Source organism: Tachypleus tridentatus, chromosome 1 (assembly GCF_004210375.1).
Source record: "Tachypleus tridentatus isolate NWPU-2018 chromosome 1, ASM421037v1, whole genome shotgun sequence".
Classification (NCBI taxonomy): Eukaryota; Metazoa; Arthropoda; class Merostomata; order Xiphosura; family Limulidae; genus Tachypleus; species Tachypleus tridentatus.
Window position 1 is genome coordinate 16758294 of NC_134825.1, and position 17059 is coordinate 16775352.

The window sequence follows — 17059 nt, forward strand, 5'->3', positions numbered from 1 at the left end:
AACACCATCATCAAAAAGTGCTCTATTTGGGAAAATTTCGATGCAGGATTTCTGTCTAAACACCATCATCAAAAAGTGCTCTATTTGGGAAAATTTCGATGCAGGATTTCTATCAAAAGTAAGTAAGTATAATGGCCGTGTAAACTTTCAATCAAAATTATTATCAATTCGAAAGGCGCATTGTTGAGGTCAGTTCTAATCCAGAGCTGTTACCAATGTTAAAGGCGTATTGTTGAGGTCAGTTCTGACCCAGAGTTGTAACCATTGTTAATGGCCTATGGTTCAGGCCAGTTCTAACTCAGACTTGTTACCAATTTTGACACATAAGTTTTTTTAACATCAAACGGTGTACTGATCAGGTAAATATAAACTATAATTGCTATTAGCCCGATAGGTGTATTATTTAGGCCAATTGTAACCACAGAAGCTCTATCAGCAACGAAGAATCTAATGTGCAACTAATGAGTATGCACATACAGACTTGTAAATATTGAGGAAATGATAGTGGGATATATTGATAACAAAAACTATCTTTATTTGAGTGGGAGAACTCTAGTTAGCACAGTGATATCAAGTAATCCCTCTGAGTAGTCGTGTTTGCACTGATAGAAAATAAGACTGAGTTAAACTGTACTGTTGAATTAAGTCTTGGGCAATCTGTACTTGACCTTCTAACTGTCATGGTAGCTAACTGCACGTTACCAACATACCCTGCTTTTTTGGCTTTCGAAACTTGGCAGAGATGACTCCGGAAACCACATCAAGGTACCAGAAGCCAATCAACATTGAGGAACTGTAAGCCAGTTGGTAATGATCAGGTTAATCAGAGAATGAATCCAGAAGCTATCTTTCCAGGAATGAACCACCATACTAGTATTGTTCTGGGTAGAAATGAGACATTGAGTCTCTGCGCATTTCAAATGTCCATGAAAGAATCACAGGAATTATTGCCAATGTTGCTGTATGTAGTGATGAAAAGTTGCCAAAACGAATCCTAGGAATGTCATTGGTTTCTTGTAGTTTCTTTTCATTATACGTTTAGAAGGTAAAATCCTCTTAAAGTGAGGTTTTAGGTATATTCAGTGTTTCTATTGTTTTTACCAAGTAATATTTCTGACATTTCTATTAAACAATCTGTATTTTAACCATCACTATGTAATTAGCACACAGCTCACCTAGTCTTGTCTACTGTGTTTCAAACTTATCCGTACAATTCGTGTCTGATAGATACTGGTATAAGTTAATGTTTTGAATTATCTTTGTCTGAGTATAAAGTGTTGAAAATTAATTGTATAATTCACTAGCCCGTTTCTTTTCCAGAGCGGCTGTTGAGAGCACAGGTAGGTAATGATGTGCAAGGTTTAAATTCAGAATAAAAATAAATATCTTAAGCACTTTATTACCATCAGTCAATGAAAATTATCAATTTTGGGAAATCATAAAAGTGGAAGTCTTATTTTTTATTTCAGTCTCTAGATGCCGCTACTCTTCTAACCTTGACAACAAAATCAGAATTTCAGTTTACAGTTAGAAGCTTCACACGCATATGCCTACACCTTTATTCTTAATAACCGGAAATCACTTGTTGAAGGAAATTATGTGATCGAAAATGTTCTTTCACCTGTGTTAAAAGGACGAAAATATTTTATCTTAATTAAAATTATACATACTGTATGATAGTACATCGCCCTCTAGTGGCTTATGTACACACTATTGGAAGGAGAAAAGTTTTTTTGTTTAAGAAAACCGTTTTCGATTCACAGCTCCCAAATTCAAACTTACTAAACTCTAGGAACATCAAAACTGCTGTAAATTCTTTGAAGGCATTGTTTTATAGATATAATTATGTACTTATTTTAAAAATAGTCCATAATTCACCAACACACGTCTCGAAAAGTTTTATAGTTATAATGTTTTGTGTTTAATAAACCGAGTACTTTCTAGTGAGGTCAACATTAAGTCACAACATAGAAGAAATTATTACGTCATGAACAGCAAAATGTAAAAATTCATTCAACAACTTGCCATATTCAACTATATGTATTTTCGCCGCGTTATATGAAACTTAGGTCTATGGAATTAAAAGAAATTAATTTTTCTTTGAGTTTGCATGTAGCCTATTTGTTGGCATTTGGTGGATTTGAGTTTAAACAGTGGATCGCAAGTATAATACCCCTTTGGGCAGAAAAAGTTCAAGTAATGGATTGAAACGCTGTATGAAGAGATTGAAATTGTACATTTAATTTAATTAGAATATTATTAAAATTATCAGGAGAATATTCAGTTTATATTTTGGAACTTTTGTTTTAGTGTTTTAAAAAAGCACGAGCTGAATGCAGACCAATGGTCACCAAACCAAACTGTGGAGTTGAGATTCATGGTTTATATAGTTTCTGCCTCTTAAAAAAAAAATTAAACCGCCAACTTTTGTGGTCGTATATCAATAAAGAGTAGCACAAGAGTTAACGGGAGATGCGACTGTCTCCTTGTCTTTGTTCAAGCGTAATCCATTAGGACGGCTAGCTGTTGTGTTACAAATAAAATATAAAATTTAGAAGAGCAATAGACAAAAGAAAATAAGGTTGAACGTGTAAGTCAACTAATTACAGGATATCAAATACCACAAGAGGACTCCATGGAAACTGTACGAACAGCTGCCTTACGATAGCGGAAACGTTAGTAACTCATCTGGGACAGGCGTGTCGCAAACCTAACGTACCGGAAACGTCAGGGGTGACCTCATATGTCAGAACAATTAGCATATTGTTCAGGAAAATATCATACGCAGCTGATGGTGACTTCAACACACAAGACGAAAGATAAGAAAGAAACAAACATTCAAATATGAAACTTGTCTCAAAATATTTTCAGTTTCTCACAGTGAACGGAGTAAATAAATAATTAATTAAAATTGGTGTGGTCAAATAATCCTGTAGACAATGTTGTTAAAATAGTCAATCTAAAACTACTCCATAAATTATCATTTTGTGAAAATTGCTATGAAAAGAGTTAATCTAAAACTACTTCATTGCTGTTAAAATAGTTAAATTAAAACTAATTCTTAACTTATCATTTTGTAAACACTTGTTAAAAGAAATAATCTAAATTTACTTCGTATCTTATCATCTTGTAAACATTGCTACTAAAATAGTTAATTTAAAACTACTTCAGGAATTGTCATTTTGTAAACACTACTGTTCAACTAGTTAATATTAAACTACTTAATGAGTTGTTATCTTGTAAACACTGCTGTTGCAATAGTTGATCTAAAACTGCTTCAAGAATTGGCATTTTGTAAAGATTGATATTTGATATACAAGAATCAACCTAAAACTACTTCATGAAGTGCAATCTTGTAAACATTGTTATTAAAATAGTTAATCTAAAATTACTTCATGAATTCTCATATTGTAAACATTGCTGTTTAAATAGTTAATCTTAAACTACTTTATGAAATGTCATACTGTAAACATTGCTACTAAAATAATTAATCTAAAACTACTTTAGGAGTTGTAATCTTGTAAACGTTGTTGTTACAATAGCTAATCTAAAACTTCTTTATGAATTGTCATCTTGTACACAATAGTATGAAAATAGTTAATTTAAACTACGTTATGAATTGTTATCTTGTAAATATTGCTGTACAATAGTCAAACTGAAACTGCTTCATGGAGTGTCATTTTGTACACATAGTTATTACAATAGTTAATGTAAAACCACTTCATTGCTGTTAAAATAATTAATCTAATACTACTTCATGAGTTGTCACCTTCTAAACATTGCTGATACAATAGCTGATCTAAAACTATTTAATCAATTGTCATTTTGTAAACAATGCTGTGAAAGTAGTTAATTTACAACTTCTTAATGAGTTGTCATCTTGTAAATGTTGCTGTTAAAGTAGGTAATCTAAATCTACTTCACGAAATTTCATCTTGTAAACATTGCTACTAAAATAGTTAATCTAAAACTACTTCAGGAATTGTCATCTTGTAAACACTGCTATTCAACTAGTTAATATTAAACTACTTAATGAGTTGTTACCTTGTAAACACTGCTGTTACAATAGTTGATCTAAAACTGCTTCAAGAATTGGCATTTTGCAAACATTGATATTTGATATACAAGAATCAACCTAAAACTACTTCATGAAGTGCAATCTTGTAAACATTGTTATTAAAATAGTTAATCTAAAATTACTTCATGAATTCTCATATTGTAAACATTACTGTTTAAATAGTTAATCTTAAACTACTTTATGAAATGTCATACTGTAAACAATACTGTTAAAATAGTTAATCTAAAACTACTTTAGGAGTTGTAATCTTGTAAACGTTGTTGTTACAACAGCTAATCTAAAACTACGTTATGAATTGTCATCTTGTAAATATTGCTGTACAATAGTCAAACTGAAACTGCTTCATGGAGTGTCATTTTGTACACGTAGTTATTACAATAGTTAATGTAAAACTACTCCATTGCTGTTAAAATAATTAATCTAAAACTACTTCATGAGTTGTAACCTTCTAAACATTACTGATACAATAGCTGATCTAAAACTATTTAATCATATTGCTGTGAAAGTAGTTAATTTACAACTTCTTAATGAGTTGTCATCTTGTAAATGTTGCTGTCAAAGTAGGTAATCTAAATCTACTTCACGAAATTTCATCTTGTAAACATTGCTACTAAGATAGTTAATCTAAAACTACTTCATGAAATTTCATCTTGTAAACATTGTTATTATAATAGTTAATCTAAACTTCATGAATTCTGATCTTGTAACCATTGCAAGTAAAATAGTTAATCTAAATGTACTTCATTGATGTTAAAGCAGTTGAACAAAAACTAATTCTTAACTTATAATCTTGTAAAGAGTTGTTAAAAAATTAATCTAAAACTACTTCTTATGTTATCATCCTGTAACCATTACTACTAAAATAGTTAATCTAAAACTACTTCATGAATTGTCGTCTTGTAAATATAGCAATAGTTAATCTAAAACTACATCAGAAATTCTCATCTTGTAAACACTGCTGTTAAAATAGTTAATCCAAAACTACTTCATGAAATGTCTTCTTGAAACCATTGCTACTTAAATATTTACTCCAGAACCATTTCATAAACTGTCATCTGGTAAACATTGCAACCAAAACAATTAATTAAAACTACTTCAGGAATTATCATCTTCTTAACATTGCTACTAAAATAGTTAATAAAAACTACTTTGCGAGTTTTCATCTTGTAAACTTTGCTGTTACTGTAGTTAATCTAAAACAACTTCATGAATTGTCATCTAAATAATGCTGTTAAAATAATTAATCTAAAACTACTGAATGAGTTGTCATCTTATAAACATTGCTGTAAGAAAAGTTAATCTAAAATTACTTCACGAAATGTCATGCTGTAAACACTGCTTCTAATATAGTTAATCCAAAATAACTTCATAAGCTACGATTTTGTAAACATTGCTATCAAATTAGTTTATCTCAAACTACTTAACGAAATGTCATCTTGTAAAACTTGCTGTTAAAAAAGTTGATCTTAAACTAATTTATGAAATGTAGTATTGTAAACATTGCTACTAAAATAGTTAATGTAAAACAATATCAGGAATTGTTATCTTGTAAACATTGTTGTTACAATAGTTAATCTGAAACTACTTCACGAGTTGTGATCTTGTGGACACAACTGTTAAAATAATTAATATAAAACTACTTCATGTAATGTTATCTTGTAAACATTGCTACTAAAATAGTTAATCTGAAAACATTTCATAAACAGTCATCTGGTAAATATTTTCACTAAAATAGTTAATCTACAATTACTTCATCAAGTGTGATCTTGTAAAATCTGGTATAAAAATAGTAGATCTAAAACTAATTCATGAATTGTCATCTTCTAAACAATGCTTTTAAAGTAGCTAATCTAAAACTACAGAATAAGTTGTAATTTTATAAACATTGCTGTTAGAAAAGTTAATATAAAATTACTTCACAAAATGTCATCTTGTAAAAACTGCTTCTAATATAGTTAATCTAAAACTATTTCATAAGCTCCGATTTTTGTAAACATTGTTGTCAAATTAGTTTATCTCAAACTACTTCATGAAAGGTAATCTTCTAAAACTTGCTGTTAAATTAGTTGATCTTGAACTACTTTATGAAATGCGATCTTGTAAACATTACTACTAAAATAGTTAATCTAAAAGAACATCAGGAATTGTCATCTTGTAAACATTGTTGTTAAAATAGCTAATCTAAAACTCCTCATGAATAGTCATCTTCGAAACATTAATATGAAAATAGTTCATTTAAAACTACTTCAGAAAGTTTCATCTTGTACACGTTGTTATTACAATAGTTAACCTAAAAGTACTTCACTGCCTTTAAAACACTTAATCTAAAACTACTTCATGAAAGGTCATCTTGTAAACAATGATGTTAAAATAATTAATCTGAAGTTAGTGTATGAACTGTGATATTGTGAACATTACTACAAAAACTTTGATCTGAAACTACTTCACGAATTCTCATCTTGTAAACATTCCTATTACAATAGTTGATCTAAAACTATTCTATGAATTGCCATCCTGAAAACACAGCTGTCCAACAGTCAAAATAAAACTACTTCATGAACTGTTATCTTGTAAACATTGTTATTACAATAGCCAATCTAAAGTTACTTAATGAATTGTCATCTTGTGAAAACTGGTGTTACAATAGTTAATCTAAAACTTCTTCAGGTATTGTCATCTTGTAAACATTACAATGAAAGCAGTTAATTCAAAACAATTTCATGAATTTTCATCTTGTAGACAATGCTCTACAACAGTCAATCTGAAACTTCTTCATGAAGTGTGATCTTGTACACGTTGTTATTACAATAGGTAATCTAAAACAACTTCATAAATTATCTTGTGATCATTGTTACTAAAACAGTTCATCTAAAACATCTTCATGAATGTTCATCTTGTAAATACTGCTGTAAAAATAGACAATCTCAAACTACTTGATGAATTGTCATCTTGTAAACATTACTACCAAAACAATTAATCTAAAACTACTTCATGAGCTTTCATCTTGTAAACATTGCTTCTAAAATAGATAATCTAAAACTACTAAATGAAATGTCATTTGGAAACTGCTGTTAAAGTACTTAATCTTAAACTACTTCAGGAAAGGTAATTTTGTAAATATTGCTATTAAAATAGTCAATCTGAAACTACTTCTAAGTTGTCACCTTGAAAACATTGCTATCAAAATAGTCAATCTAAAACTGCTTTATAAGTTGTCATCTTGTAAACATTGCTGTTAGAAGTAGTTAATCTTAAACTACTTAATGAAATGTGATCTTGTAAACATAGCTTCTAAAGTAGTTAAATAAAATTACTTCGTGAATTATCATCTTGTAAACACTGCCGTAAAATAGTTAACCTAAAACTACTTGATGAAGTGTTATCTTGTTCACGTTGTTCTTGCAATGGTTAATCTAACACTACTTCATTGCTTTCAAAATAGTTAATCTAAAACTAATACTTCATCAATGGTCACCTGCTAAACATTGGTATAAAATAGTTAATCTAAAAATACGTCATGAATTGACATCATGTAAATATTGCTGTGAGAATAGCAAAAACTACTCATGAAATGTTATTTTGTAAACATTGCTACTAAAATAGTTAATCTAAAACTACTTCATAAATTGCCATCTTTTAAACATTGCTGTTAAAAGAGTTAATCTAAAGACACTTCATGTATTGTAATCTTGTAAACAGTACTACTAAAATAGTTAATCCAATATTATTTCTTCCATTTTGAAATAGTTCAACTAAAACTAATTCTTAACTTATTATCTTGTAAACAGTTGTTAAAAGAATTTATCTAAAACTACTTCGTATGTTATCATCTTGTAAACATTGCTGTTAAAATAGTTAATCTAAAATTAATTCATAATATTTCATTTTGTAAAGATTGCTCCTAAAATAGTTAATCTAAAACTGCATTAGGAATTGTCATCTTGTAAATATTGTTGTTACAATAGTTACTCTACAACTACTTCATGAATTGTTGTCTTGTAAACAGTGTGAAAATAGCAAAACTACTTTATGAAATGTCATCTTGTAAACATTGCTACTAAAGTACTTCATATAAAACAACTTCATAAATTGTAATTATTGTAATTATTCATTCCAAAATACTTTATCTAAACAACTTCATGAGTTGTCATCTTGTAAACATTGCTGGTACAATAGTTAATATAAAACTTCTTCATGAAATGTCACCTTATAAACATTTCTGTTAGAACAGTTAATCTGAAACTTCTTCATGAATTATCATCTTGTAAACATTGCTGTTAAAATATTAATCTAGAACTACTTAGTGAATTGTGATCTTATGAACAATGTTGTAAAAGAGTTAACCTAAAGCTACTTCATGAGTGTGATTTTGTAAATATTGCTGTTAAAATAATTAATCTAAACTACTTGATGAAATGTCATCTTGTGAACATTGATTCTAAAAGATTTAATCTAAAACTACTTCATGAGTTGTCGTCTTGTAAACACTGCTGTTCAATAGTTAATCTAAAACTACTTCATAAAATGTCATGTTGTAAACATTGCTTCTAAAATAGTTAATCTAAAACTCTTTCATGAATTATCATATTTTAAATATTGTTGTTACAATAGTTAATCCAGAACTTTTCATGAAGTGTCATCATGTAAACATTGTTATTACAATAGTTAATCTAAAACTACATCATTGTTGTTAAAATAGTTAATCTAAAACTACTTCATGACATTTCATCTTATAAACATTGCTATTAAAATCTTTAATTTAAAACTACTTCATGAAATGTCATCTTGTAAGCATTGCTGTTAAAATCTTTAATCTAAAACTACTTCATGAGTTGTCATTTTCTAAATATTGCTGTTAAAATAGTAAATCGAAAACAACTTTATGAAATATGAACTGTAAACACTGTTGTTAAAATTGTTAATCTAAAGCTACCTTATGAGTTGTCATCTTGTAAACATTGCTGTTACAATAGCTGATCTAAAACTATTTCATGAATTCCCATCTTGTAAACATTGCTGTACGATAGTCAACCTAAAACTGCTTAATTCAGTGGCATGATGTAAGCATTGCTACTGAAATGGTTAATCGAAACTATTTCATTGCTGTTACAATAGTTAATCTAAAACTACTTCATTGATGTTAAAGTAGTTAAACTTAAACTAATTCTTAACTTATCGTTTTGTAAACAGTTGTTAAAAGAAGTAATCTAAAATTACTTCATATCTTATCATCTTGTAAACATTGCTGGTAAAATAGTTAATCTAAACCTACCTCATGAAATGTCAGCTTGTAATCACTTCTGTTAAAATAGTTAATCTAAAACTACTTCATGACATTTCATCTTGTAAATATTGCTGTTAAAATAGTTAATGTTAAACTACTTCAGAAATTGTCATCTTTCAAACATTGCTGTTACCATAGTTAATCTGAAACTGCTTCAGGAATTATGATCTTGTAAATACTTGTTCAAATAGTTAATCTAAAACTAATTCTGAACTTGTCTTGAAAACAGTTGTTAAAAGAGTTAATCTAGAACTACTTCGTAACTTATCATCTTGTAAACACTTTTAGTGTTTAGACGTCCACTATGAAAGAGCACAAGCTACAAGATTCATATAATAGAACATACGCGGAGATTCAGAAGTGTATGGGTTGGTAAATAATTAAGAAACCGAGAGGTAGATGAAAGTAAATTATTAGTATGGAATGAAGTGTTGTGGTCTCATATATGACCTTTCGAAATATCAACGAGGTCATTCAAAGTGATATTGATTGGAAATTATATTAATGTTTATCATTACTCGAAACATTAACAACAAAGGTGTCCAGAATAAGAAACGAAACATTATGAACTAAATATGTCTTATAGTGTTCCTCAAGGACAACGATCATGGGTTTGATTTGAAATTCCCACAAAGCTATTCGAGGGCTATCTGGGCTAGCCATCCTTAATTTAGCAGTGTAAGACTAGAAAGAAGACACCTAGTCATCAACACCCACCGCCAAATTTTTTACCAACGAATAGCGGGATTGATCGTCGCATTATAACGCCCCCACAGCTGAAAGGACAAGCATGTTTCGTGTGACGGGGATTCGAACCCGCAACCTTTGGATTACGAGTCAAGTGCCATAACCACCTGGCCATGCCGGACCCTTATTGGTAGAAGTGACTCTCTTCTTTGACTGTGACGCTATGTGTCACATAAAGTAGAAATCCGATTATACAGAAAATTGGTATTGGGCTCCGGATTCAGAATTTTGTAAGAAGCTGTTGTATCTTTAAAGAGTGTATAAATATCCTGAAATAAAGTAGCACACAAGTACTGTGCTGTAGTTGCTCCTTCAAGCCACCAAATTTTAGCACAGTGTTCAACTGAAGTAACACTTTACTGGAGTTCTGTTGCATGCAGAGTATTTTACTAAAGTGCCGAAATTACTTCCAGTTTGTATGTTGGACTAGTATCTGATAAATGTCATAATTCACAGTTGTTGGAAGGAGATATGGGTCAGTGACTGGGTACTAAGGACTCATATGCACGTAAACACCATAAGAGCAGACCAATAACAACCAATATTGAATGACTGTCACATTTGACCAACCCATTTAAACTTGTGATTTAATACCGGCATTTACAATCCGAACAGACAACACGAAGCTGTTAAAAACCACTCGAACTGGAAGGCAGTTAATTGTTTTCATTCCGTTTTACTAGTTTCTTGTTTTTCTCTACAAACGGTGTTGCAAAATGTAGTACTTTCAGAGACATTTGGCACACAGGAACTGTGTCCTGATTCTGTCTGAAAGTAGCGTGACTCCTCATCTTATATATTGAAAAGTCAGAATAGAAAACCGTGATCGCTATTGCTCTGAATCTCCGAAAACTTCAGCGCTTACTGGCCCCGAATCATTTAGCCATCTAAAGCTGGCTCCGAATCATTTAGCCATCTAAAGTCTCCTCTGATTAAGTTTTTTACCAGACAAACAAAGTTTGTCTGTTGATAAGTATAAAACTACACACTGTAGTATCCGTGCTGCTCCCACCAAGGGTATCGAATACTAATATTTTGCGTTTCAAGCCCTATGATTTACAGATTTACACTATCTACTCAAAATAGAAAAGATAAAAAACACTAATATTATGTAAGTTAGATTTTCAAAGAAAATATTAAAAATTCTCAATTGCATGAGTATTCAACCCCCTTGCTATGGCAATCCTACGTCAATTTAGGTAAAAAAGATTGGTTTCAAAAGTCACAAAATTAGTGTACAAATATTCCTGTTTAATCAAAGTTGTTTAAATTGACCTCAGAGTAAATGCATCTGTTCAAGCTACAACTCGTATAGTGATACGACAAACCAACTATAAAAATCAAGGAGATCTACAAACAAGTCAGGGATAGAAAATCACAAAGCAGGAGGAGGTTACAAAAAATTTTAAAGTCGCTGATTATCCCTTTGAATATAGTGAAGTTTATCATAAAGAAGTGGAATGTGTCTCATACCAGCAACTCACTACCCAGATCAAGTCACTCTTTCAAACTAAGCAGGCAGACAAGCATGAAACTGCAGATTTGCAAAGATCCACGTCTGAGATAGGAATCAGCATTCACAAAGCCTATAAAAAGCTGGTCTGTATGGACAAAAAAAAGAAGCCATTACTGAAGGATGATCACATTTAATTCTCGTATGGAGCTTGCGACAAAGCATGTAAGTGACACTTCAGACATAAGTTTGAAGGTTTTGTGACAGACGAAACAAATATTGAGTTTTTGGTGTAAATTCAAAGCGTTACATCTGGTGCAAGCCTAAACACAACCCATCACTCACTCAATACCATCCCTACTGTAAAGCATGGTGGTAACAACATCATGCTGTGGGGATGTTTCTAATCATCAGAGACTGAATAGCTCGTCAGGACTGAGTGGAAGATGGATGCTGCAAATTACAGGCAAATCCTAGAGGGAAACCTGATTAAGTCAGCCAAAAATTTAAAACTTGGTCGAAAATTAACATTTCAGCAGGGCCATGATCCGCAGCACAAGGCCATAGACACACTGGTGTGGTCCAAGAGATAAAAAAAAGTGAATGTTTTGGAGTGGCCTAGTCAAAGTTCTGACTTGAATCCTCTGGAAAATCTATGGTGAAATTTGAAGATTGCAGTCAATCAACAATCCTCAACGAACTTGTTAAGAGTTGAAAACAATTTTACCAAGAACAATGGGCAAAAATGTCACCACCCACAAAGTTGGTAAATGTTTATCCAAAAAAGACTTACAGCACTTATTGCTCCCAAAAGTGCTTCCACCGACTAAAAATTAAGGGGTTGAATACTTATGAAAAGAGCAACTTTCAATTTATACATTTTATTTAAAGGTTTTGCTGACTTTCAACCCACTTCGCATACGACAGAGTCAATTTTGATAATTAAAGTTTAATATTAAAGTTTTAATAAAAATAACTTCATTAAAATTATTTATATTATTTGTATTCAATCAAAATTTGACATTATTTGTAACCTATGCAAGACATTGTATATGGCATGGGATTCATGTATGAACTGAGATTAAGATGAAATTATGTGCTGCCATATATTAACAATTTATATAACATATCGAATTTAAAGGCTTAAGCGGTTGCAAAAGAGCATCTTTTACGCGAGCACGTGGATTTTTACTTTAATAAGAATAACTATATACTACTAAAGGAACGATATTTTGCTTTATAAAACAATATTTCAACGTATCTAATTATTTTTATTAAATAAAGTAAAACTGTCGTTTATTTTATATTTATATTAATAAAACAGACGACAATTTTACTTTGTAATTCATAAACACTCGAAAAAAAGGTCTAAATTATTGGTTTGTAGCTAACTTTCTCTAAAATCGTCATTTTTCGTAAATAAAATGGGCTTACGGTAAAGTGAAAATGCTTATGATGTGTCGTAAACATCTGAATTACAATAACACAGCTCTTCTTTACGTTCCACGTGAAAAATCAACACTTGAAAGTTAGGTACATTTGAGTCACTCTCCACCAATCTGCTATCCTCAAAATATAAATGCCCACACAGAATCCCACAATAACAGCAAGAAACAGCGATATCAATTGATAATACTGTCACGTGGTGTGAGTTATACGCTGAAACACTGAAGCGGACGACTCCCACCTCCGCCTCACATGCATATATAATATATATATTTCATAAGAGACATAGTATACAAAGATATTCAAAAAAGGGCTAGCAGTGGGTAAACATTCAGAATAAATATTCAGAAGATATTAACAGTTCTGCGCCATCTCACGCAAGTTACCCATCACGTTTAGAACACATTTGATAATTTCCATAAATACAAGAATAAAGGTTCTGTATCAGCACGTGGGGAAGAATACCTGGGAAGCCTTCTTTTCCATAAATATTGTTTTTATTCTCAAGATTCCTCAAGAATTTAAAATACATTTAATCTCGACAGATTTAATCTCGTTACATTTGGTTCTGTGTATAATTCGTTACCTGTCCTCTTGATTCAAGTAATAGAAAAAATTACGTATGCTCAATGTTACATTCTAATAACATGGAGTATTTTTATTGGTGGAGATTCCATTACCTTCAACCACACAGAACTCCTCTTCACATCTAGACATCGCTAAACCTTGGTCACAGAGTTTGTTTCTTTTAAAGCAAAAGCCACACTGGGCTACGAGTCATGTTGACCTTTGGAATCTAACACCGAATTTTAGAGCAAACTTACCACTATTCGTCCGAGGTGCTGAACGTACATTAAACGTTCCTCAAAATCGAAAGCTTAGAGTATAATTGAGATAGTCGAGATCTTTCTTCTATAAGTGTAACTTTCAAACTCTGTGCATCACGTACACCTTCGCTCTCCATTTGTACTGTAAACTGTTTTTATTTAGACTTTATACTTAGATCTCGTTTATTAAAAGAATGGACTGTCAAAAAGCAGAAAATGTTTATGTTATATAGAAGGCCTGCGGGCGTCGCCATGTTTAAGATTAAAATTCAGGTAACTGGAGCTATTACGACTCCTAAGAATAAGGAATATGGAGTCTGATTAGGGTAGACTTGTTGAACTGCACATATTCTGAGTAACAAACGCACAGGTTCGACTGTCTAATACTAGTTTGCGATACCAGAAACAAGTTATTACGCTAACAGGAATAGTGACAACATACAAGACTTTTATAGAAGGTATCTATGTAAATGTTACTAACCATATGGAGACTATATATATTCTTTAACCTAAGAAGTAATGGATAGATATATATTGTTTGGGTTGTATGTTTTGGCGACTATCCAGAAGGAAGTCAAACAAATTACGGTTTCTAGCTTCCCAGTACTAAGTTTGTTGATAATATCATCATTCTTATCACAGTTATATCAGCTGCTTGGATGATTTGAGGTCAGATTGTTCATAATGAAGCCTTCAAAAGTTAATATGATTCAACTGATCAAGCGAGTTAATAGGTTTTCCAGCTCGCGGATATAGATTACAATTGACAGAATTATCGGCGGGCGTAACCACTGTTAAATCAAGCGATTCGTCTGAAGGTTTGGCCTAACAGGCAAGAAACCTCTACTCTGATCTACCTAGAAAAGGTGTGACACACCGTACTTTACTATCGCACTGACTGTGGTCTTGGCACAGTATTCTGAACACCACCCATGTTTCGGATGAGGCTAGGCTGTTGACTCACACAGACATGGATATTAAAAGAAGAGTCACTTGGGTGTTGTTGTGAACCATAGCAGTTTCATGTAAAAGTACATGAGAAGACATGAATATTAGAAGAAGGGATAATTGAGTGTTGTCGTGAACTAAGGAAGTCTTAACCGGCTGGGGATTAATTGTATAGAGAACCATATTTATAATTCCAACTAATCTGTTATTTTGTTTTACCCTGTATAATAGTCCACTGTACTTTCAGTTCCAACTAATCTTGTCGTGTACTATTTGTATTATCAGTGTCATTTATCGTTCAGCTAATGAGTGTCATGTATCATTTAGCTATTCAGTTTCCTGTATTATTTAGCTAATCAGTGTCTATATAAATTAGGTAATCAGTATCACGCTTCATCTAGCTAATCAGTGTCTATATAAATTAGGTAATCAGTATCACGCTTCATCTAGCTAATCAGTGTCCATATAATTCAGCTAATCAGTGTCATTTTTCATCTATTTAATCAGTGTCTATTATATAATTCAGGTAATTAGTGTTTTGTATAATCCACCTTCGCAGCACCGTTTATTAATCGGTCATCCTGTGTCGTGTATCGACCGATTGATCATTGTTGTGATGGACTGATCAGGTGTAGGTATCAATCGATTGATACGTAGAGAAATACACAGTATAACAAACAATAAGGGAGGTGGTAACATTTTCGATAAATCTAACCTTGAACGTATACACAGATAAAACTAGCCTTGCTTTAAAGCTATTATATTGCATTGTTTGTATTTCTCTAAACGGTTTACGTTTTCTTGGAGAAGTGTCACCTCTACTAGAGAACTATGCCAAGGCTACGTTAACTACAGGTTACAGTGTTTGACCTGTCTTTATAATAGAAATACCAAACGCCCTCTCGTTCCCAGAGAAAATAACTAATTACACACGGTCTCCATTTTGTGCTGTCTCACCGAAACGAAGCGTAAAAGTGCATCATGTATAGTAGGTTAGCAGAACAAGGCTAAACATTTAAATGTAGGTCTTATTCGGAGTATTGTTCAGAGATAGCAGTCTCAAGGAAGGACTTATATTCCAGACCTCGAATCAAACTTTATACAAGGACCATTGGAAGGAAAATTTTCTATACTATTTTCGACCACTTAAATTCATTTAGTGCAAGATTTAATCACTATCTCCGAAAAATCGTTCGAATTAATTCAAAAAAGGAAAACAATTACAGTAAAACCTTACACTTTCATCAAGTGTCAAAAGGTTCACATGAAAAAATAAATTCAGCCATTAAAGGAATGGATTATATCATAACTTAACACAATGTGTTATAATTTAATATTGCTGAGTTTTACCAAAACACAATTAAACGTTACTGTTTAGATTGACAGATTTACGATACTAGAGTAATTAATACTTTACGGATACTAAACATACCATAGCTTGTATCACACCACAGTGTTTGATACTTTACTGATAATAACCATATCATAGCTTGTATCTCACCACAATGTTTAATACTTTACGGATACTAAACATACCATAGCTTGTATCACACCACAGCGTTTAATACTTTACTAATAATAACCATATCATAGTTTGAATCACACCACAGTGTTTGATGTTTTACTGATCCTAACCACATCATAGTTTGTATCACACCACAGTGTTCAATACATTGCTATATTAACCATATTAGTCCGGCATAGCCAGGTGGATAAAGCTCTCGCCTCATAATCCGAAGGTCGTGGGCTTGAATCTGTGTCAAACCAAACTTGCTCACCCTTTTAGCCATAGGGGCGTTATAATGTTACAGTAAATGCCACTATTTTTTAGTTAAAGAGTAGACCAAAAGTTGGTGGTGGGTGGTGATGACTAGTCGCCTTACCTCTAATCTTTTAATACTAAATAAGTGAAGGCTAGCGCAGATAGCTCCCATGTAGCTTGACACGAAATTCAAAACAAACCACATCAAACTGACCATATTACAAATTATATTACACCATAATGTTTAATACCATACTGATACTAACTATATCATAGTTTTAATCAAATGACAAAGAAGTTCAATACTTTACTGATACTTACAATATCACAGTTTTTATAACACTACAGTGCTTAATACTTTACTGATACTAACAATACTATAGCTTGTATCACGCCACAGAGTTTTATACTCTATCGATCCTAATCATATAATAGCTTTTATTACACCACAGTGTTAAAAGTTTAACTGATACTAATCATATCATTGTTTTTATCAAACCACGGTGTTTAATGC

The 17059-nt window shown here is 31.7% G+C and overlaps 1 protein-coding gene across 3 annotated transcripts in view; it reads right to left on the bottom strand.

Annotated features, from left to right (window-relative positions):
* LOC143243870 (PDZ domain-containing RING finger protein 4-like) overlaps window positions 1–17059 on the bottom strand; it is a 283466-nt gene that overhangs the window by 76862 nt on the left and 189545 nt on the right. The window lies entirely within an intron of this gene.